We start from the raw sequence: 25,842 nt of genomic DNA, 5'->3' as shown, positions 1-25,842 counted from the left end.
AAGACATTGCCAAACGTCACAGATATGGATCCATGTTGTTTTGTGGAGGGGAGACCAACATCTGACAACACCAATGAAAGAAGCAAGCTCCAAAAGGAAGTAGAATGTAAGAGAAAATGGTATTGTTGGTTGGTCATGATGCAGTGAAAGCATTCAATAGATTCAACTCGGACTTCATGACTAGGGCAATGGTAGCATCTGTATTCTTTGATAAAATAATAGAGTTAATTAGGAGCATATATGAAGGGTGAAAGGCAAGAATTACAGTGTGAGGGTTCCCCTTCAACAAGCTGCATTTAAAATAGAAGATCCAAGCAGGTTCATAGGTGTGTACTAGGCTAATGGCCTTGGAGCCTTTACAAGCTTAGCCCATAGGATTACCCTGGCATCGTGCCACCCAAACTTAGCTCCCACTGCCTCTGTCAAATGAAGCCACTGGAGTGATCCCTGGGGTGAATTTTCTATTTCCCATCAACTCATTAAGCTTTCTCTTGAAGAGGGATAGTGAGGTGCTCTGCTTGACATGTATGGGAAGTCTATTCCATAGCATGGGCAGTCTCTGTGTTATGAACCTGTCCCTCCAGCATGTTCTGTTGATTGTGGTAGTGAGGTTGAGGTCTCTGAACCGTGTGGTGCGGATGAATATGGATTTCTTTAGATGTAGCATTTCTATCAGAGCTGGGTCAGACAGGGCTTTGTAAGTTGAGCAGAGATCGGCTGTAAGTAGGCGATATGAGACAAAGAATAGTTGAAGTTCTTTTAGTCTGTCCATATAGGACAAATGTTTAAGGCCTGGTATGCTCTTTGTGAGGTACTTTTGCGGCCTCTCCAGTTGTTGTAGGTGTTTAGTAAGGTACATGCCAAATGGGGCATTGTACTCAATGACTGGCCTAATGAGGAAGAGTAGAGGGAGACAATGACCTCTTTCTTCCTGGATGCAAAACCCTTAGTAATGAGACGTGCCACACAGAAGGACTTTCTGACCACAGTGGCAATGTGGTGGTCAAAAGAGAGGTTGCTGTCAACCTGTGTTCCCAAATCTCTTATAATGCTTTCTGTGGTCAGTGGACTACCATCGATGTGGTAATTCATGGGTTCTGGGTTTTTCCCAAAGGGGATGATGACACATTTTTTGTCACTGTGCTTAAGGCCATGGTCCTGACACCAGTCGTTGGTCTCAGTGAGGCCTTTCTGTAGGATGTCAACATCACTCGGGGAGTTAATAATAGCTCCCAACTTGCAATCGTCTGCAAACTTTGTCAGCCAGAGTCCCTTCAAATTGGCCTGAACTTCAGGGAAGTAGATACCAAACAGGGGAGAACCCAGGACCAAACCATGTGGGACTCTTGTCTGACTTGGAGTCAGCTACTTTCACACTGTGCATTCTACCTGCGAGCCAGTTTGCAACCCTAGTGATATAGGGGGGGTTGATGCCTAGCTCAGTGAGTTTTTCTATGATTCCTGAGTGGGGAATGGTATCAAAGGCCTTGGCCAGACAAAAATAGGCTGTATGAATCACCCTGCCTTTATCCACAGCTCTGGTGACTTAACTCAAAGTAGTTGACCAAGTTGAGCAGGCATGATCTACCCTTCACAAAACCAAACTGTGTGGGATCCAGAGTTTGGAGATTCCCTATATCCTTGTTTATTAAGTCCATGATGATGCATTCCACAGCTTTGCATATCAGACTCATTGGGCTAATGGGGTGATAGTTCCCAGGGTCTGTATTCGCTCCTCCTTTGTGGAGAGGGATGACTGTAGCAGTGCACCATTCAGTAGGGACAAACCCCAAGGTGAGGCTGTGATTGAAGAGGGCACACAAGTGAGGTGCCAGTTCACTCTGTAGTTCAAGCAGTACACAGCCAGGAATATTGTCAGGTACCACAGAAGCTGTATTCTTGGCCTTGGACACTGCTGTTTTAACCTGTGCAGCAGTAATACTGGGTGCCTGACAATCTACTGGTTTTGTGACTGGTCCCTTGGGGGTTGGGGGGGGTAAGTTGACACCGAATCTGTCGGCCAATACATTTGCAATATCTGTTGGCTCAGTATAGGAGGTACCATTGTGCAGTAGATCAGAGCAAATCTGGGTATTGCTGTGGAGATTCTTTACATAATTATACAAGGCCTTGTGGTGGTCTTTACCATCTGCTGAAATTCTGTTTTCATAGCTAGCTTTAGAGGATTTGATGAAGGATCTCAACTTTTTGTTGAGGCTGATATGGGGGGGGGGGGGTTCCAGTCTTGTGACTTCACCTTATTCCACATCAGTTTCCTCCTCTTGTTGTAAAGTTTGTTTATGGGAGGGGACCACCAGATTGCCTTCCTCTTTTTTGGAGAGCGTCTTGGTTCTATTGAGTATGGTGAGATCCATGCATTTGTTTAACGTGTTCATACAGTGCATTGGTGTATGATTCGGTCATGCAACTGATCTCCATTTGCATGAGTGCCGTGAAGTTAGCCACCTCTGTTTTTAGTAGCCTAATGTTAGCTTTGGAGAAGTTTTTCATGGTGGTTACACTTTTGGGGGGAGTGGGAGGGATGTGGATTTCCAAAGTGATTTGTTTGTGGTTGAATCCAATGAGGGAGGAGTGGACTACTGGTGTAGAGCAATGGTCACCCATGTTAGTAATGACCAGGTCAAGGAGGTTGCTACCTCTAATGAGGGTAAGAACAAGCTGGTCCAGGGCAATGGAATGAATGAATTCCAGGAAACGTTGGACAAGTGTATTGGTACAGGAGTAGTTTTTCCAGTTAATGGAGGGGTAGTTGAAGTCGCTCAGTATGAGAGAGTGTTAGGTTGGACCCTAATATTCTCCAGGGTGCTTAGGAACATGGAGTGCGAGTCTTGGGATATAGCTGGGGGATCTACAGCAGGCTACGACCTGAATCGCTGGGTTACCCAATGTTAGCTGCACCTGAAGCATCTCGGATGTGTTATGTTGCGCTACTAGTCTGGAGGTGTGCGCATCCTTTATGAATATGGAAATACCACCGCCTTTGGAGTTTTGGTCCAAGTTCTGGGGTCGAAAGGTGTGGAATGAATTATAGCCTGGTAGTGCAGGCGTCCTTTCTGCTGCCTTGAACCAGGTCTCTGTTACGTCACAAATGTCGATGTTCTCCATTTTAAGGAGTGCTTCTAGCAAGTGCATTTTGAGAATTAGACTTCTAGTGTGGAGCAGCATGACCCTCAGATTGCATTTGTTTGTAGCTGTTACAGTGGTAATTTAGTCTTTGGAATGCCGGCACTATAGGGGTGGCAAGAGCCTTAGCCAGCATCAGAAAGCCTAGGGGCGACAGATGCAGGCCATCTCTGGCAAAGCATCGAGGTCTGTTAATCATGTCATCAGAGGCAGACAGATACTGGATCCCCTTAGAATGACACCAGAAACTTAACCAATTGTTGAAATCAATCATTTTCTGCTTGTACTGTGGTATCATTCTGGGTTATGGTAGGATGCTGCCCAGGGCTAGGGTCATACTCAACTGGGCTACATAATCCAAGTGCTCCTCCATATCTCTTTTCATGTAGTCCAGGGAGGTACGTCTCAGGTCATTCACACCCAGATGTACAATGAGAGTAATATTTGTACCTGTTATTGAGGGACCAGAGTGCGTGCGTTATGTGGCAGATCCTGGTGCCTGACAAGCAGCTGACGGTTACTTTCTCCTTATTCAACCTAGTGAGTGGGACATCAGTGAGTCTCACTATCAAGTCACCTATGACTAGTGTGTTGGGCATGCTGTTTTGCCTTAGGGGCTTTGGTTGAATGGTACACTGTTTAGGAGAGAGTGGCACACTGTTTAGGAGAGTTGTGTGTCTCGTGATTAGTGTTGCGTTGGTCGAGTGCGTCTCTGCCTTGGAGGTCTCTGCTGTTTGGGTAGATTTATATCGAGAGCCTCCACGAAGGTGGTGTGCGGTTTGTGTTTTTATGTAAAGGCAGTGCTGGTGTGTGTTCTGGAGGGCTATGTGTTCCATGTGGTGTGGTGCAAGTGTTGACCTTCTCCTCTTGACCAGCTATTCCAGTCTTGGTTGGAGAGTGCGTGGCTTGCAATTTGGATATACAAGTGCATCTCTCGCAAATCTGAGTGTTGGGAGGTAGACTGTGGCATACCTCATCACCAAGGGCTTTTCATCCAGAAAAAAGTAGGTTATTGTCCCACTGTACTCATCCCTCATTAGACCCATTATAGAATACAATGCCCCGTTTGGTATGTACCTCTCAAGACATCTGCAACTAGAAAGGCCGCAGAAATACCTCACTCAAAGAATCACAGGCCTAAAGCAGATGCCCTATGTTGACCGTCTAAAAAAATCCACCTATACTTTTGTCGCACAGTCTACTCAGAGGAGATCTCTGCTTAACATACAAGCCCACGTCAAACCCAGAGCTGTTGGACATGCTACACTTAAAGAAATCCCAATCCCTCAGAGAAACACGCTCCAGCAATCTAAACCTTGTCATCACAATGAACAAAACATGCTGGAGGGATAGGTTCCTGAACCAGAGAGTCCCAAGACTTTGAAATAGACTGCCCACACATGTCAAGCAGAGCGCCTCTTTGGCCCTCTTCAAAAGGAACCTTGATGATTGGATGGGAGATAGGAAATTCACCCTAGGGATCACATCCGTCACCCTGCTACACAGGGGTCCAGGAAAGTAAATACTGTGGGAAGAAATAGCCAGGGAATTGTTATGGCTAGGCTTGTACAGGCCCTAGGGCTGATAGGTTCATAGGTTGGTACTAGGCTATGAGAGGGCTGTCAGTGTACATGAGGCAGTTGCTACATTGCCGCAGGATGCCCAAGATCACCAGGTTAATAGGAGAAAGCGCACAGAACTGACCTTTAGACATGGCTGGAGGGGTGGGCATTAATAGTAAGTACTGGAGTAGTTTCCTTGTAGAATGTTTAGTGCTGGTAGCACTTTTATGTACTACAATAATTGCTACATGAAGTCTGGTAAAGTGTTAGACTAATAAGCTAGCAAAGTGCAGGAGAGGAGAGAACTAGCAGATCTAAGGGAAAAATTGAAGAGCAAACTGACACCGCTCAGAAGCTTACAAAGAGTCCTGAATACAGCAAATCTTTATGTGGACTAGACTAGTTACAGGAAAGGTGGGAAACAAGAGTAAACACAGACTTTTAAACTAGATAATTGAAAGAGATGGAAAAACTGCCCAAACGGCCAATAAACTACTATTTCTGAGCCAGAAACCACTCCTCTTGTAGTAGATATGCTACCTAGTGCTTCCCACTCCCACTGATAAGCTGGAAGACTTCCCTCCAACACTCTCTTTCCCCTTTGCTATTTGCTTATATTTAGAGCCACTGGCACAGAAAATAAGGGACTCACAAATTCATGGATACAACTGGTATGGTAATCAAGAAAAGTTAGCTTTATCCACAGATTATATTTTGTACTTGATAAATCCATAAAAGAATATTTCATTATTCTGGAACATTTCAGGCAGGATGTCTTTTCAGGATATAAAATAAATGGAAGAAAAAAAAGGCGTTAATGTATGTACCAATACATAACTCCCATATTTATTTAGGTATAAGGATTAAAAATTATTCTTCTATTATGGCAGTTATGAATACTTAGGAAGAGATGAATCAATAGATAAATACAAAAACTGAGAGGTTTAACGATACTGGTTATGCATATGGATAGTAAGAGAGAAGCAATGAAAACACTTCTAGTCCTTTTAATTTATACATAGGTAAGGCATATTTAGGCATATTTGTATGCACCACAAGAAAAGTCGTGGGTCATAATTAAAAGAGAGTTGAAGGAATTTATTTGGGAGGATAAGAGTTGGACAAGTCTCCCCGCAGAAGAAGGTGGTTTAGGATTACCTGACATGAGGGGATACTATAGAGCTACAAAATTAAGATTCAATTCATAACAAGCAGAAGGTTATGAACCAAAGTGAAAAAGGATGACGATGAAATGGGGGGCATCCACTAGTAAGGATAGAGTTGGACTTCGGATGCAGGTCCTTAAGGAGAACAGCAACCATAAATCAGCAGAGCATATTCTGAGAACTAAGAGATTTTACCATTACGGATGACTGCAGGTAGAGGGTACAGAAAATATGCAAGGGCGAACTGGAATTTATTTTAGGGGAAAAAAAATCACCAAAACAAAACCAAAAAGTACACCAAGGCACCAAAAAAATCACTAAGAAGTCCACAGGTACCCTGAATATGGAATGCAGACTCCACTCAGTAATGGAGAAACACAAGTTTATTCAGCAAGCAAGACACACATTAATGCTGTACACACACTACATTTTAGTTTCAATTACTTCTTCAAATGTGGACTGAATCCTATCAGATTGCTTTTATAATGTCTCCAATACAAAAATTCCATCAATTAACTATGGACTGATGTACTGCGATAGATTCCTTCCTTACGTCTTTTGCCCCTGAATATAGCCCAGTTCTCCAATATCTGTCTCACCTTTCCACTAATGTCACAGTAAGTTAAAACCATTGACTGAAAATATGACCCCTTGTTAACCTGTGAATTGCTTTCCACAAGGGGAATATCCAGCAGGGGGTGTATACCAAGTACCCCAACCACTCGTGACCTCGTCACAGATGTTAATGGTCATATCCCTTGGGAAACCTCTATCTAAAAAAACTGAACAACAGTTCCCATCTCATACCTGAAAACCTCCAATTCGGAACACATCCTTACCACTCTGACCATTTGGCCCTTAACAATATTTTTCTTTACATGTCTAGGTTGGCAACTTTTAAAATCTAAATAATCATTAGAGAAGGTAGGTTTTCTATAAATTTTAGAAATTAATTTTTTTGTTATCCACTTCTTTACTCAATGACATATGCAATTAGTCCACTCTATGGTCAGAGTGATTGGATGTGAACTTAAAATAATCACAAATAAGATATTCTGAGAACTGTTCCTGTCTAACAGGAGCCTTCCAAAAACAGGTCATCTAAAAACCTCAAATAACAGTGCCAATTTTCTTGAAAGGGGCTAGTCAAAACATGTTTCCTTTCCCAGTAATACATCATAAAGTTAATAAACAATGGGGCACAACTGGCCCCCACTGCTACACCCTTAACTTGTCTGAAGGTATTCCCCTTCAAACACAAACTAGTTGTTTTTCATTATGACCAACATGGTAAAATTCAAGATTCACCCCCTTAAGGTAGTTTTCTCAATCAAAGCTTCTTGGAACAGTTCCAACACTTCCTGATGTGGGATGGATGTAAAAAGATCCACAACATCTATCGTGGAAAAACAAACAAAGTCAGAATAATCTGCTTTGATCCTGGAAAGAAGTCCCACAAGTCTCTTAATATATGGTCAAATTCCATCACAGAATTTCTAACTAACCTGTCCACAAAAATCCCTAATGGGTAGGTGACACTATTGTGGGACGTAACAATGAGTGGATTTTAATACTGTTGTGAATCTTCGGGATTCACAAATATCATGGGGATGGCAAGATATTCAATAGATAAAACGTTAAAGATAATCCTCATTTATACTACTTTGAAATAAGGAATCTTCAAGTAGAAGCTGGATCTTTCTGTAAGGTATGTTCACCTCGTTCCATGACCCAACTTCATATTTTTCTTCACAATACAAAACTAGCGAACATACGATTAACATAAATCAGTCCTCTCTGCAATAATCATACCACGCCCTTTGCCCGGTTTCATAAACCGTAAGATACTGTTAGCCCTCAGTTGGTTCAATCAACTTGTTTCCTCATGAATCAGGTTATAGTACCTTCTCTTGTGAGTATGAAAACATTCAAAAATCTCCTGAGTGCAAACCTACTCAAAGGTGCTAACTGTCGGATGCCGGGAAGGATTAAAGCAGCTTTTCTTTTTAAAGAAACATTATTATACCATTTTCATCGTCCTTAAACATAGACTTCTAAATTCAATTTTCGTGTGTATAGTTTTAACTAAGTTAAAATTTTTGCTACATTCCTCTTTTTGCAGGCACAAATTTTATGCCTTTACGCATGAGAAAATAAATTTTCATCTACCTCTAAACTTGAGTAGTTAAAAATATTAAAACCTTGGTGGCTCAGTAATTTACCACCAAAGGCAGTGCAGTTAATATTGCATTTTGAGTTACTGAATCTGTTGTAAATACCCTTCCTCCATCTCTGCCCTTGTTCCTCCACTCCCTTAGTCCCTGGTGATGTTTCTAACTGAAGTACCATTAAAGCTTGTCCTACTACAGGAGGTTTTCTGGGCAATTCTTTATGAGGTATTTGTGTTTTATAACTCTGTAAACAGTTGAACAGGTGTTAGAGGGCACCTAAAACTAGGTGACTGGGATATGTGGGTGCTTCCTGTTCAGGAAAGGAGACTGTGGGGAAACAGGATTGCAGTATTTGGGAACAACTGCTGGAGAAGAACGCGTCAGATACTTGGGAACAGGTCAAATAAAAATTTAACATACAGCAAAGCTATTACCTTAGACACAAGTACTGCAAGCCACAGCACTGAGGTTAAAACAGTTGATTAACAGATGTGAAATATAGGTCTCCTTGGAATGTTTTCAACCTGGGCCAAAGCAAGTAAATCAGTGAATCACAGAAAATGCAAGGCAACTGGGTCCTGTGGCTATTTATGCCTCAACAGTATCCCCTTACATCTTATGGCATTTTCAGCAATACCAAGAGGGAATTTGTGAAACACCCTGTGCAGTTCAACATCCGATATTTTGATGGCCTACAATAGGGAATCTGAAGGATATGAAGAAAATGCATTAGATTCTGGAAATGGGGCTACCTCTGGAAAACTGGTCAGGGCTGAGGTAAACTCCCATCTATGCTACTACATCAAGGACATTACAGATAACTGCATGGATGTGTCAACATAACAGTTTTACATTCCTAGCACATTAGTTTGATTATATTTGGGGGGTAGGTCCTACTTGTCAGAGATGCAAATCAGGAGCTTTAGAAAATTAGTGGCATCTTTTTTATGAGTATGGGTTATTTGATGGATTTAAACAGGATGGGGAAACTGTGTGTGTCCTAATATGGCTTGGTAGAATTCAACTAATCTCTTCACTGATCCAAATTTCCTATCTACTCTATAGCAAGTCAACAAAAAGATCTCCAGGTGCTTCTGATGCTAGCTAGGACAAAAAAAATAAAGAGGTGGAAAACTGAAATTCATATCATGTGTAACAATGTCAAGAATTTCAACGTCCATCTGGATAAGATACGGGGAATTGGAAAGCTTAAAAATAGTTGATTGGCAGCTGTAATGAGAGAGGGACAAATATTTACTACAAAGCAAATTATATGTTACCGCATCTATAATGGCCGAGACCTAGACATTTTGTCTGTTGCCTATACAACTTAAGTGACCAGATGATAATTCACATCAAGAAATATAGCAGAGGACACTTTGCATGAATTTCTCATATGTGGCTTACAAATGTTTTTATTTTAAAAGACAAATTATTTTTTCCTGTTTCACTAAAACCATTTTAAATGTAATGTCTGATTCAAGAAACCCACATTTAAGTTTCTTCAAATATTAGCTTGTGAAGTACAAAAATAACCAGTGAGAAGTTTATCAGTAGCTATGTTGTACAACATGATCTTGTTTATTCAGTCATTTATAACTTAATCATAGAATACTATAATGTGTGTAAATGCACTGGTTAGAAACTGTGCTCAGCTTAATTAAAGTTTAAGGGGGAAAAAAAAGAGTGGAGACAAAGACCAAGACTTACAGCTTTTGGCAAAATTGTTCTTTTTTAAATTCTTACAGCTTCAGTACAGAAAGGCTGCTCAGGGCAAGACAGCCCTTGTTTTTACTGCAGAAGATGGAGTATTCCCTTACTAACTCTGAGGGTGATCAAACTTAGGAGTATGTATAGGCAATGTGGGTACTGGAAGTACAAAGGAACTTGCCCATCTCCACAGAAAATGGCCCTGGCATGCCCTTACCAAAATGTGTCTGTGTTGAGGGCTGGAGTAGCAATCACTTTTCCAATCATTTGCAGTGGAAAGTAGAGGTAAAAGTAGGAATGTTACTACTGTCAGTGGAAGGGACAGCTCATAGTGGGGTCATGACATGTACGCACTCAGTTAGGAAATGTGGAAAATGGCAGGAGGGTCATCGTGCATATGCAAAGCTATGTGAATTCCCATCTTCCTGGTGGTGCAAAATACCAGCTTCACCCATTTCACAACAGATCACTTAATCCCAATACAAGAAATTAACCCCAATACAAGAGATTTACGAATAACCAAAAATGACAATATTCCTCAGAGAAGAAAGTTCTTGCCCTTGAGGAAACGCATTGAACAATCATACTATGGGATGTTACTTAATGGGGGAAGACAACAAGGAGGAGGAAGAGGAATTCTGCCAAACAAAATGAAGAACTTTAAACTAAAAGTAAAAAACTGTTAATCTTCTAGACAGTTTTGAAACAGTATTAGGTGGTTAAATGTTACCATAGCTGATAAACTATGTAACAAATTAAAAAAAAAAAAAAATTATATATATATATATATATATATATATATATATATATATATTACACACACACACACACACACACACACACACACACACACACTCTGTAACAAATTAAAAAAATATATATATAAAACAGATAAAATATATATATATATATATATATATATATATATACATATATATATATCCACACACACACATAAAAATATATATTATATATACATAAAAAAACATATATATATCACACACACACACACACACACACACACACACACACGATGCCCAGCTACAGCAATTACCAACAAAGACATTAGTTAGAGAGATGACATGGTTTCCAAGTATGGCCGAGATGAAAAAGAAACTTCAGCACAACACTTTACTTTGAGTGTAATACACAGTAAATTGCAGGTGCTCCTGTCCTGATGACAAAAATGCCCAATGCAACCAGAATAAAAATTAATGAATTTTATTTTGATCATCCAGTTTGCAAATAAAAACTACTTACTCTTACCATCAATGTTGAATTCTTGGGATTTCCCACTAACCAACCTGTAACAGCCACAACAGCAAATGCTGGGATTTCATCAGCAGACAATATACTTCCTATATTACATGAATTACAGGCCAAATCTAAGTTTCTGCAAAGTATTAATGGTGTACCAGAGACCACAAGATTTACCCCAGGAAGAGGTTACAAAATTCAAGGACTTAAAAGCTTTTGTCAAGCTTTCATCCTGGAGTATTACAAATGGTGCAAATACTTAAATTACTGGGAAAGTGTATTGGCAAACCAGCAAGTCTGCTGAATGGTACCCAATATGTTCAAGGTTTCATACAAAGAGAATCTGAGGAACTATTTAGTTGCACTCTGTTGAAATCCTTTACACGTTGGTACAGCAGGGAACATTTGTGTGTTAAGATGTTCAAACTATGACTAAGTGAGAAGAAAACTAGCTTGATAAATGAAAGACGTGTTTCTTCATAAGCCATTTTGATTGCACTGGCAGTGGAACAGTGCACCGTCAGAGCTGCAATTGTGTTTCACCTGCTGAAACAGCCAGAAAACAATATTTGAGAAGTTTAGGACATCTCAGGGTCTTGTGGCAAAGTATTTATGAAAAGTATCACTCCCCGAAGACGTAGCCGTTATCAACAGATCTATCCACAGTACGAGAAAATGCCTGATGCATACAGAGGTTTGGAACCAAACAGGAAGTTACTCTGGAATCATTTACTTAAACATGTTAAATAATGTTTGAAAATTTTTATAGGTTAAATAGATGTCTTTAGATAACATTAAACATTTTTCTGCTTCTGTTGTACACTACAAAATTAGTAAAAATGGTAAATTATTAAAAACACAAAAATGTAACAGTTAACTGGGTAAGAATATGGATTCCCCAATAATAATAATAATTTTACCAGCTACAGCTAGAGTTAATTTTAGAGTGTTCTGTGATGTCATATAATCTACCTGAGACAACCAATTCCATTATAATCTCATGGATTTCAAGTGTTACAGTTTCACAGAAACAACTGCACACCACAGTGAAGAAATGCAGTAATATAATATATCCAGCAAAACTAGCTACAATGTTCTAATTTGAAATCAGAAATAAAATTCCATCTATTACTGAGCCGATGAAGTACCAGGGGAAATGGCTTCTGAACAAAAGTACCATAAAAACCAATACAGACAGAAAAAAAATAGCAAGGCAGTGTAATTCTTAAACGGGCAATCTTTCACAATAAAGCAAGTAATATATAACAAGCATTCAGCCTTGTACAGGCTTAAGACATACTTTGCAAATGAAATGAAGCCAGGCAACATTCCTTTCTGGAAGGCTACAATGAAGAGTTTATGTTATTATCAGAGCTGTACTTAACAACCAACCTTCTACTGACATTTAACTGAAAAAAACATTAACAGTCACAGAATTTTACCTATTAAAAAAAAAAACCCCAAAGACTTATAAATAAACTGGTTTATTTTTTGAGGTGCTATACATGCCATGACATAACCTGAATGTTTTTCATTATAGGGATGTTACAACTAAAGGCAAATAAACTTGAAAATGCCTATATGTAGCAATTCATTTTCAAACAGCACTACCACTCACAGCTGTTTAAAGCAGACAACTTATGCTTGCAAAGTAACAGATTTAAAGTCTGACCACAACAAATAATATATCTATATATATATATATATATATATATATATATATATATATATATATTAATTATACATTATATATATAAAAATAAAAAAAGAGAGAGAATAATGCAGTATACTGAAATCAATGGACAAGTTAAATCCAAGCAAAAAAGGTCCAGTTTAGTATTTTGCAAAATAAACAGTTTGGGAGTGTCTCACTCCCACCTCACAAATGAAAATGCTGTAGGAAATCCTCTGACTTCCATGTCTTGGCACTGCCCATTTTGCTTTAAATTGATCAGTCACAGCATGAAGTAATGGGAAAGAGTACTGGAAGCTAGGTTAAGAAGGGACGTGATGATTAGTGATCAGCAGTATGGTTTCATGCCGGGAAAGAGCACTACAGATGCGACGTTTGCTCTCAGAGTGTTGATGGAGAAGTTCAGAGAAGGTCAGAAGGAGTTGCATTGTGCTTTTGTAAACTTAGAGAAAGCATATGACAGGGTGCCTAGAGAGGGGTTGTGGTACTGTATGAGGAAGTCGGGAGTGTCAGAGAAGTATGTAAGAGTGGTACAGAATATGTACGAGGGTAGTGTGACAGTGGTGAGGTCTGCTGTGGGAGTGACGGATGCGTTTAAGGTGGAGGTGGGGTTACATCAAGGATCAGCTCTGAGCCCTTTCTTATTTGCACTGGTGATGGACAGGTTGACAGACGAGATCAGAGAGGAGTCCCCATGGACTATGATGTTTGCAGATGACATTGTGATCTGTAGTGAGAGTAGGGAACAGGTGCAGAGACCCTGGAGAGATGGAGATATGCTCTAGAGAGAAGAGGAATGAAGGTCAGCAGGACTAAGACAGAATATATGTGTGTGAATGAGACGGAGGATAGGGGAATGGTGAGGATGCAAGGAGTAGAGGTGGCGAAGGTGGATGAGTTTAAATACTTGGGGTCAATAGTTCAGAGTAACTGTGAGTGTGGAAGAGAGGTGAAGAGAGTACAGGCAGGATGGAGTGGGTGGAGAAGAGTGTCAGGATTGATTTGTGCCAGACGAGTGCCTGTAAGAGTGAAAGGGAAGGTCTACAAGAGGGTAGTGAGACCAGCTATGTTATATCGGTTGGAGACAGTGGTATTGACAAAAAGGCAGGAGTTTGAGCTGGATGTGGCAGAGTTACAGATGTTAAGATTTGCACTGGGTGTGACAAGGTTGGACAGGATTAGGAATAAGTATATTAGTGGGTCAGCCCAAGTTGGAAGGTTTGGAGACAAAGCCAGAGAGGCAAGATTACGTTGGTTTGGACAGGTGCTGAGGAGGGATGCTGAGTATATTGGGAAAAGGATGCCAAGGATGAAGCTACCAGGTAACAGGAAAAGAGGAAGGCCTAAGATAAGGTTTATGGATGTGGTAAGAGAGGACATGCAGGTATTTAGTGTGACAGAGCAAGATGCAGAGAACAGGAAAAAATGAAAACGGGTGATCCGCTGTGCCGACCCCTAACGGGAACAGCCGAAAGAAGATGATGATCAATTGTATTTGATGGATTTCCAAGAATAGAAAACATAGAAAAGGCAACACTACAAAAAAAAAAAAAAAAAAAAAGAAAGAAAAGGCAACACTACAAAAAAAAAAAAAAAAAAAAATATATATATATATATATATATATATATATATATATATATATATATATGTGTGTGTGTGTGTGTGTGTGTGTATATATATATATATATATATATATATATATATATATATATACACACACACACACACATATATATTACACACACACACACATTTCCTTTTCTCCAAGCTTCTGCAACCTCTAAGATAGTACATGGACAGAATATGGTTTGGGGAACTCTGCAACACTGGGAAGTGTGTTGGGGGGATAACCCCTTGCAAATATAATGTCATTACCAATGGTATGTGGTAAGCGGTCCTTCCTGTAGGGTTTATAGGTTTCCTCACTAAACTTTCATCTCAACTTCCAAAGATATTTCACTACTCATTAACCTACATAATATCCTAGCAAAGTCTATTGATTTGGGCAGCTACCCTAACCACCAAAATCAAACTTACAGTTGCTGGTTTAAATCTGGCTTAAATCTGCTCAAATTAAGTTAATTTCAGTCACAGTTCCTTCAGCCCTCTCTGTGCATCCCAAGCCATACCTGTACACCTTCACACTTTGACGCGCCACCTGTACTGGAATGCATTCACTAGGTACTGACACTGTGGTTTAAACAAACCCAAGACAGCAGTTTTAAGACTTCCTGCACTCACCGCTTTGCTCGACAAAGCAGCATCAGTTTCAAACAGATAACGGATATCAACTCACATTTTAATTTACTGTTTTAAACAATTACTTTCTGCATACACAGTTGTCCTATACATGTTTATGTCTTTGTTAATATGTAAAAAGTGCTTAGTTTTTTTAATCACATTAAATTTCAAATTCAGTTTGCACTTATCTCAATAAGGAAACATTTGTAACACTCTCTTGCCCACATATGCAACACACAATGCAGTATTTAGAATATACTCTGACTCTCATTTCTCATTTACTAACAACCTGAAATTTACAAAAATCTATTCATGTGGAAAAAAGACAAGTGATTAAAACAGCAAAGGGCTATACATTTCTTCTTGGTACAGTTGACAGTATCAGTAAAATGGCTCTTGCCACCACAAATTCAAGATTGCACAGCAGAATCATGCGGACCTACTGGAACAAATACCAGAGAACTTAAATGGGTTATTATTTACTAATAGTTTACACTTATTTTCAGTGTGCCAATGACTTCTTTCTTTCTTCTCACACCCAAACTGTGGGGGTCACCACCCCCAAAGGTTATCCAACAATATAAAACAGTTCCAAGAAGTATACCCAGCAATATACCCAACAATATAAATCATTCCACCCTAATTTCTTGGACCACCAAACCGACATGCTGCTGTTTCAACAAACAACTCTATAACCCGAATGGTCTTTTGCAGGCTGTTTTGCAAGATTTCCATTAGACTAACACATTTTATAGAACTGGTATCTCCCATAACTAAGACTTAAAATGTTTCATCCACAGACTACATAAATGAGATTAACTATGTTTTTATTTTAAAAACACATCCTGTACTTTAACACATTAAAATTATACTATGTTAAATAAAACCTACCACCCTTGCACCAGGCAACCTACCTGGTGACTACTTGGGCAGTTCAACAGAACCAGACTATATAGCCACAATCCTTATAAACAATGTTTATAACACAAACACATTTTTCAACAATCTGGAAACAAATCTATATTATTCACTTGCACATAGTATCAACCACAGTTGTTAAACACCACAGACCCACAGCCATTTTATCAGCCATATTGTAGGGCTCAGAAAAATGTACAAACTTGAAACGTTTTAGTCAAATAACTGTAACTTCTCTCCTACTCAGCATGGTTTGCCTCCAATATATAAAGCTTTCTTACTTTGGAATGCAAAACAAATCAAAAAAGAAACCAATGACATCTACTGGCATCCCTGCTTTTGGACTTTCAAAGCATTTCACACCGTCTCACATCAACTGTTGAAAAGGTAACTCTAGATATTAACTATTTAACCATTGTATACTGTTTTTGTTAATACCTTCATTATCACCATGTAAAAAAAGCACAACCAGCTAAGCTTTAGTGCAATATACAGATGACTTCATCATTATCTCTTCAGTAGAGACCTTAAACCAACTTAAAAATTACTACACAAGCCCTTCACAACACTGAAAAATATTAAAATGACTCCCAGATAGTTTTGAATGTGCACATTTATCCCCACTACATCTCAAGATCAAATGCAAGATTCTACAATCAGGGTCCTGACCATATCCCATGATGCCTCTTTAATACCATGAAACATGAACTACCTGTCCCAGTAAAATCACTATTCAACCACAGACTATAAACCAGCTTTAAAACAAATGAATGCAAGATTGTTATGGTTATACCACTGCACAAAGGAGGCCCATCAATGGACATGGGGAATTACTGTCCCATTAGCATGACTAGCCTAACATGCAAAGTCATGGTATTGTAAATGAAGACATAAGTAACCTATAAACATTGGACCCTAATCAGTTGAGGTTTATCAAGGGCAGGTCTTGCCTGCTCAATCTAGTGACCTTCTTTAAGGTCACCAAAGCAATGGAGAAGGGGGAAAAATGCTGCAAACTGCCCACCTCAACCTGGCTAAGGCATCTGATGCAATATCCCACTCGGGCATTAACAAGCTTGCTAAATTAGGTAGAAACCTATACGTCACCCACTAGACAGTCAGCTGGCTTAGAATAGGAGAGCCTACCCTCTACAAACAAAGGCTGGTCACTACTGGGGTCGCTCCTGTTAGGCAACTACTTCTCTGAAGTTAAGACCAATGTCAAGGGCCAAGTTTGCAAATGACTGCAAATTAGGTGCAGTCAGTGATTCGCCTAGGATACAAATATCTTCCAAAAAGGCCAGATACAAATAAATAACTGGTGCCAAAATCATGGGATAAAACTCAATACTAAAAAGTGCATCATAGCATTTTTAGTAAGATGGTCAACCCTGTGACCTTTCACATTGATAATAACCCCCCCCCCCCCCCCCCCCCCCGAGTGTAGATCCTATGATCAGGGACTCTGGAATGCACGTAAACAAAGACTTGGCCTTCAACCAACATATTACTGCTGTTGTGAGGAAATCATTCCATGATGCATGACTACAAGTAAAAGTATGGCAGTCTAGGTCCAAACATGTTATTATCCTGTTGTACTCTGCCCTTATAAGACCAGTCAAGGAGTACAACATCCATTTCGGTACATACCTCACCTGCCTTAAGCAACAACTGGAGGCTCCACAGAGATTTTTCACAAAAAGAATTCATGGAATAGAAAAGTCCTACGCAGACTGCCTGAAATCACTGTCCGTATATTCATTCTCCTACAGGCTGCTGACAGGCAATCTATACCTAGCCAAAAAAGCTTCCTCAAATCCAGCCCCAATGGTCCTGTTGCATATCTCTGTAAAACACCTAGCATCAGAAACACCCGATCTAGAGACCTCAACCTCACCAGCAACATAAGCAAGACATGCTGGAGGGACAGGTATATGTCCCAGAGACTCCCAGTCTTTGGAACAGGCCTCCCATTGGTGTTAAGAGTTTTTCCCTGCATTTATTCAACCAGAACCTGGATCAGTGGATGGAGAACTGCAAATACACCTCTGGTCTACATCTCAAGTCTGTGCTAGAAAGAGGACGCTCGTAAATGTTAGACTGCTCCTGCTCAAGTGTATACACCCCTCACAAAGCATTTGGGAACCATTACCTAATGAATTTTATTCGGGGTGTTCAACTAAACTCAAAATGGCCCCCAGGGTCAATAGCCTAGTATTCGACTTTCATACTACAATACAATTGACTTACAAAATGTCATTTTAGAACACACACTTCAAACAAAACTACTACGCATTACAATAGACCAACATTTAAAGTCTGACCCATACACTGGATCATTCTGCATTTGAAACAAGTAAGAGACTAAGAATATTATATGAAACTAAATCACACCTAATAGACCAAGCTTTACTCACAATACCTAGAACACTAACTTCCAACTCTTCTTTATGCTCCATCACTACTGGTCAATTTATATAAACTGCAACTAAGCAAATTAGAACAAGCCTGTAAAAGGATCTGCAAATTTGAAGTCTTACAAATAGGAAACATCATTACTAAACTTTAGATAAAGTAAAATTGTTTAACCTGCAATATAACATGACTGACCCATCAAGACTGTCCATAACATAATCCTTCAAAAACATTGAATCATATGAGGTTACTAGGCTAACAGACCTAGAGGCTTTTCACGCTAGCCACTCATGCCACAATTTTCCCAATTATCAATGCCCACAGGCTAGAACGGCTTTGATATATGCTTGTGCATTAGCACATCTATAAACTACTCCCGTCCAACAGGGCCACAGGTGACAAGCCACGGCTGAATTTGTGATTTCCCATCCATTTGTCCAAACTGCATTTGAATAGGCTTAGGAAAGAGTTCTTTTTCACATGAATGAGAGTCTGTTCCAGTGAACGGGTAATCCCATAAGACACAACCTGTCCCTCCAACATGTTTGTTTAGGGAAATTCTAGCATTGTTTGTTTTGTGAATGTGTAGCAGATCCATCAGGGCCAGATAGGAGAACGCCTTGTAGGTTATGCATAGCTTGCCCTTCAGTAGTCTATAGGAGACATACTACAGGGACAGGGCTTTGAGGTGGTGGTCTGCATAAGACATATTTTCACCTTGTATTCTTTTAGTGAGAACTTCTGTGGCAGCTCCAGCTGTTGCAAATGCCTGGTCAGGTACATTCCCCATGAATGCACTACACTTGATTACTAGTCTAATGAAAGCCGAGTATAGTGGGACTATGATCTCCTAAGACCTGGATGCCATGCCCTTACTTATAAGTTGTTCCACATAGTGGGATTTTCTCACTACCATGGCCACATGGTGATCAAAGTTCAGGTTACTGTCAACCTGAGTTCCTAAGTCCCTTACCACTGGGTCCACCATTAAGGGAGCATTATCAATATTGTAATTTGCAGGGGTGGTCATCTTCACAAAGGGTATGACTAAAGTGTAAGGCCATGGTTTTAGCACCAGTTATTTATCTGTTTCATACCTTCCTGAAGGACATCTACACTTCTGAGGGATTTAATGATTGCATCCAGCTTGCAGTCATCTGCAAATTTGGTCAGCCAAAGGCCATCTACATTTGCCTTGACTTCAGAAAAGTATATTCCAAACAGGAGAGGTCCCAGTGATGAGCCCTGTGGGACACCACAAGCAACAGGCTTCTTTTGGAAGAGGTGGATTTCCCCACCCTAACTTCATGTGTCCTATCTGTGAATCGTTTGGCTATCAATCGGGTGACATAGGGATTTATGCCTAAATTTGGTAGTGTGTCTATAATATCAGATTGATTATTGTATCAAATGCCTTTGCCAGGTCAAGATAGGAAGTAAGCACTGTTTTGTCATTGTCTACTAAACTTGGTAGACTTACTGAAAAAAAAGTCATTGGAGCCATGGACATGACCTGCCTTTGATGAAACTAAACTGGGACGGGTTCTGTGTTTGAAGATTTCTACAATAATTCTTTCCATGACCTTGCATACTAGGCTAGCCAAACTTATGGGCCTGAAGTTCCCTGGGTCTGCGAATGGTCCACCTTTGTGTACAGGAATGACCGCTGCAGTGCAACCTATTGATGCTGGGGTTTACAAACAAGAGTTTGTTTTTGCAGTTTGTCTGTTGTTTCTAGGCAATTACTTACATACTTGTACAGGGTTTCTGTAAACACGTCTGCATAGGCCACAGTGTTCTCCAAGTAGGGGGGCTTGGAATTTAGCTATGCCTTCACTTAATAGGAGGTACAATACAATACAAGTCAGCATCCGGAGTTATAAATCTCCTAGACTACAAAGCTCTCAACAACTGTATCTTTTAATTACAGCAAAATTATTTATTCACTCTGGTGATTAACTATGTTGAGTCTGTGTCTGAACTATAAATTCTATCCTATTAAAATAACAACTGAACCAAATACAAAATAAGTCATACAAAGACAAAAGGCTCACTTAAATGAGAACAGAAAATGCCTTTGCATGCAGCAGTGCGCTTTAACTCAAGGACAGAGTTCAATTACCAATAAACTAAACAAGAATATTGCAATACTCCTCCTTGCTTACCCAGTTCACACAGCAAATATTCCTCCTTTGTCTTCATTTCACTTCCTCATCATAGTCACTGAGCCCCAGCTTACCATAACTCACATCATTATCTTACTTCTCTCTTTTATTCATTCTCACCCAACTAGCTTAACTCATCTGTCAATGCACACAAGCTCATCCAACCTTGCATCAAGAACTTTGTGTCTCCAATCTTCTTGCCCCCCACCCCAACAACATAAATCAAGACGTTTGGTGTGTATGACGATTAAAGAAATAATCACCTTTTCTCCACTAACTCACTTCCAAGCTTCCACAACTTCTCGATTCCCAGCTTTACTAATATCAAACTCCACTCAGGAAAAAACCCAGAAACCTCTCTAGAAGTTCCCACCAATAATCTTTAACAATATGTACCAATATCAAAATAAGTTCTGAGCCACCCCAACCCATATGCAACCAAATTAAACAATATTACCCTGGCTTATAAACTAAGGGCACACAGTATTAAAAATAAATTAGACAAAATAAATATTTCCCTCTCCCCTCACTCCCCAGACCTTGATGTCATTACTGAACCATGGCTAAAAAACTCACATTATACTACCATTCTAAAAACAATGCTTATAACACTAGATTTTACATCAGACCACCAAGAACTGGTGGGGAGGCACTGCTGCTTTATAAACACAACTCAATTCTAAAATTATAGCTCAACCCAACACCACCTCAGATTCAGAACCTGGCTAGCTATTTGTACAATTCCCAACACAGAAGGAAAAATCTTAAATTGTTTCCCATCGCCCACCCCCAACAATGATGCTCATTCTTATTTCATCTACTCCAAGTATAATTTGTTATATGCGAGGATTTTAATCAAAATTTCCTAAGCCCCTGTTCTAATGACATGGCTTTATTCTTACCCAATCGTGACCTCATCTAATTATTTTTATAAATAAATATATGTATATATATATATATATATATATATATATATATATATATATATATATATATAAGAATTTTTCAAGGCCAAGGTATTATTTTTATGTTTTTTAAAAAATGGTGTCTTATGAAAAATGTTTTGTTTTGTTTTGTTGGTTTGCTTATGTCACTTTAACTGTTCTGAAAACATTTAATCTGTTTTATTAGCTGATTGTTCATAGATTAGTACTAAGCTAACTGCCCTTGCGAGCCATTTTAAGCCTAGCCAATTATCCCTTGTGAGACTCAAACCCTGCACCTTGTGTTTGTAAGGCAAACACATTAACCATTAGGCCACCCTCCCAATCCCTGTGCCATGTGATGTTCTCTAAATGGTATTTATTACTGGTTTATTTGGTTTTTCATTATTCTGAAGAAGTCAGCTGATTTATGCAGACAAAAGCATTCAATAAAATTATTTGGTCGAGTTTGGGAAGACGTCTCTGGTTTTGGTTTTGTTTGGACTATACAGAACTTCATAGCCAAATAAACAGATTTACTTTTCCAGTTTCTGCTTGTAGTGGTCCTTTAGAGAAAAAAAAAAAAAAAAAGAGAACATAAGTAAGCAAGCCCCCTTCTGAACATACATTACCACTTTAAGATGTCTCATGATACTTCTTGCCACTGGACTGAACATGTCTCATGAAACATATTCTTGAAACTGGAATGAACTACTGACAACCAGTTAATTTAGTTACGATTTGCATGACGTAATTTACAAGGAGGGCTTGTACCCACATTACTCCACTTATAAACATAACTGGGGAGGGTTGAAGCCCACATTATGTGACATATTGTTAAAATCACACATCTTAATGGTTTCCAGTTTAGCAGGCTGTTCCAGATTCTGTTTTGTTTCTCACAAATCATGGGATATTACAGCTCTATTTATTTTATTTTACTGAAGTTTGTTAACTGGACTACAGCTCTGATCCACATGAACCACTTTTTTGTCCAACCAAAATATATATAGAAATCGACAGCAAAACAATACTGTAAAGCTTTGCAAATAAAGTGACATGAAAGAAATACTACACATATACAGAATGTAATGAAATGGTTCTAACACAGACAACAACATCCCAACCACTCCCTTTTGGTACATAAAATATTTGCAGTTAAGTAGATAATGAAAGAAATAGGAGGAGTAGTTGTAAAATGAGGATAAGAAAGTGAGGACTGTGGGACAAGGGACTGAGGAAGTTAAGAAATACAACATAAAAGTCATATAAAAGATAAGACACTCAAAGTATTAATACTGATGTTGAGAAAACCATTCATGACTGCAATGCACTATTCAATCTCAGAGGTATACAAACAGTTAAACTTTTTTTATTAAAATATGTGCATAGCTCTGAATGAAATCTGAGAAATATTAAATGTTGTTTAAACCTGGATGTCAGAGATGCCATACTTTTGAGTCATATAAGAGAAAATTATTATGGAGAACAATGAACCATGCACAAGTTGTGTCCAAAAATGCAGACGCTGGTGTCACATCACTACAAAGGCATAGGCATAGGCATATCCATTGAAGTTTTTTTTGTTTAATTCCACTTAAGGTTAAAAAAAAATTCAGTGATCTACCATAAAAGCAAAAATTCACAAGGGAAGTAGCAAAAACAGAAGGCAAAATCATGAACATTACAATTAATAAAACATGACTTTTGTACCCATCTACATTTTCTGAATGATGATGAAATGTGATGTACTAGAGAAAGACAGCTAAACTACCACATATTGTAACAGATTTTTAACACATTTTTCTCATTATACCTACCTCTTCTCTCTTAACATAATGGTAGTAAACGCAGCATTAAAGAACCATTATTGTAATGTGGTCATTTACAAAGGGCCATGACGTGGCATTTCTGGTAACAGGTTTCATGATGAAAGGTAAGGATTTTAAAGGTTTTCTTCAATGTAGTGTTTAGGCTGTGGTGAATAACTATGAAGGAAGTGGGTAGAACATGCAGCAAGAAAGGAGAACACTGGACAATCAGAAAATTGAGGATATTATGGAAGCAGTGTGCAGCTGTTAAACTATGATACTGCAGTAACATTCTAAGCAGCAAGTAAAAACACCAACCTGGTCTAGTGTTGTCCATTATCACCTAAAGAGAATGCAAACCCAGTAAAGTGCAGTTTATTATGAGCAAGTAAAAATCCATCATGATAAGTGGTAGACCTAACTGCAAGTTGACCAGCTAGGATGAAAAAGGATGGATGGTTAAAGAATCTGAACAATAATAACCTGAGAAGTAACTGCATTCTTTGATCCACATGCAGACATTTTAGTACAGGAAGGGACTGGCAGTGATGCTGTGATTTAGTGGAAAGGACTATGACCTTACATTTTGGCTGCAAACTGTTTGCAATGCGGTTATATTTTTTTCTTGGAAGTAAAATAAATTATTAGAAGGGTGCTGTTCTAATACGGCTTGCACAATTACCTTTCCTATGCAATTCCGCCTTTGTGAATACAGAAAGAGAGAAACAGAGGTAACAGTAACTATATTATGTTAAAATTATTACAGTCATACTTCTCAACTGTCCATATTTTCATAACTTGCTCAGATTTTTGCCTCATCGTTTTGGTCTGTTCCTCATAAAATATGTGGTTTTCCAGCAAATACTGAGAATTGAGGTCTTACATAATGACAGACATTTGTGTTTCAGACTCATAGTCTTTAGAAATGCACACTAATGCAAACCTGCTTTTGTAAGCGTGCAGGGACAATATTCACAAACTGTCCCTATTCTGATGACCCATTATTGTAGCTTTTCCCAGATTTGTTGCATGAACAGGTTGAGAGGTATGATTACAGTTTTTCACAGTTTCCTTAAGTTAATGCAAATCATGAGTTTGTATTAAATTTTTACATGAATAAGAACAATATTTTAAAAGTGAACACCATTTTGGGGTCTTTGTCCCTAACTCCGGTACTGAAACTACTTCTCAAAGCAGTACTGTACTGTAAAGAGAGAGAGTGTACATGATTGTAAATAATACTTGTTAAATTAAAATGTCATCTTAATAAAAACAAAAATCAGACAATCCACAATGTATTAGGATGCCATCAAATTGAATTACTTAGCTACATACGTAATTGAAATGGTTCGTCACTTCTTTAAGAAGTCATAGCAACTTGGTTGTGCTGTGGAACTGAAGTTAGTACAGTTTTCATACCGGAACAACTTGAACACAGATTAAGATATGAAATAAAAACAAAAAACAATGACTACAAGCGTACATAAGCTCTACTATCCGCAGACATATCCATGATTGTTTAATTATTGAAGTCTGCAGACACCGGAAATCAGGATTAGGGTGGAGGTGTGGAAAATGCTGCAAAAGAATAAGGGACAAAAAGACGCAAAAAACTTTCAACCGATAAGCTGTAACGATACTTCACCAAACAACTGAAGAATACTTTAAATGTAATGATTGTCAACGTCTTCATCTATTACGCTCACTGGACGGACACCAAAATATTTCGAGAAATTAAAGTTTACTAATATCTTTACGATTCACATATCTACGTATAGTGTTACGGGGGTTTCATGGGGAGTGTTGACAGCAGGACATACATAACAGTGCTGAGCATTTTACGAGTCAAATGTAAATACAAGGTAGCCACAGAGGTCATTCTATGTTTACATCAGCAAAAGAACAGTGATCAAAGCTGTTATACACACCAGAGGCAATCACACTAATACAAGAGTGCATAACAACCAAGACCGGGAGACAGGTGGAGAATATACATCAAAAGATACATACCTTTCTCACGTGAAGACTCGCCGCTGTAAACACGTCATAAACTCTTTACTTAATTCCTAATGTTGTGGTATTAAAAAGAAACAAAACCATTTTCCCTACACAATTTCTTTCTTTGGTATGTTGGATTCCGGTTGGCTGCTCGTGACAGACGTAAAACAAACGTGTGTAACTAGTGGCTAATGAAGGCTCGGTGGTTATTGGTCGTAATCGGACGTTATTCTGAATAGACGTGTGCATTTATTGGACATTAGTCTTTCCAGTCGTATTCTAGCTTTAAACTGACAGTGCGAGTCATCTTGTCCTTTTGAAGGCTAGGTGGCGTTTGTTTTCTTATTTCTACCTGGTATGATATCATCTGCAGTCTGTTATGCAAGCTTTTTGCTAAGGTTTGTATTGGATGCATTGATTTTTCAGTGTTCAAAAAGTGTAACAATGCATTTATTTATTTTTTTCTGGGGTGGGAACGAACTGGTCTACTGACCCATTTTAATTGTGACCCAGTTCAAAAGGAAGCATACTAATGTACAGTTTTATAATTAACATTTGCTCATTAACTAAAGAGAAAATATTTTTAAGACTACGAAGTACTATGCACACCGGAGAGTTGCTACTTGCAATAGGTAGCATTGGAGTTAGAATAGTGAGGTGTGAGTTC

General features: G+C 38.9%; 1 protein-coding gene across 1 annotated transcript in view; it reads right to left on the bottom strand.

The window, feature by feature from the left end:
* LOC122816031 (DCN1-like protein 3) overlaps positions 1-25,322 on the bottom strand; it is a 177,106-nt gene extending 151,784 nt beyond the window's left edge. Inside the window, exon 1 of the mRNA XM_044088875.1 lies at positions 25,188-25,322. The gene's annotated coding sequence lies outside the window, so the exon portion shown is untranslated. The remainder of the gene's footprint in view (positions 1-25,187) is intronic.
* Positions 25,323-25,842: the final 520 nt, after the last annotated feature.

Source organism: Protopterus annectens, chromosome 1.part1 (genome assembly GCF_019279795.1).
Source record: "Protopterus annectens isolate FY-2018-M chromosome 1.part1, PAN1.0, whole genome shotgun sequence".
In the NCBI taxonomy this organism is placed as follows: Eukaryota; Metazoa; Chordata; order Ceratodontiformes; family Protopteridae; genus Protopterus; species Protopterus annectens.
The sequence above is the reverse complement of the archived record's forward strand: the minus strand, read 5'-3'. Positions and strand labels throughout refer to the sequence as shown.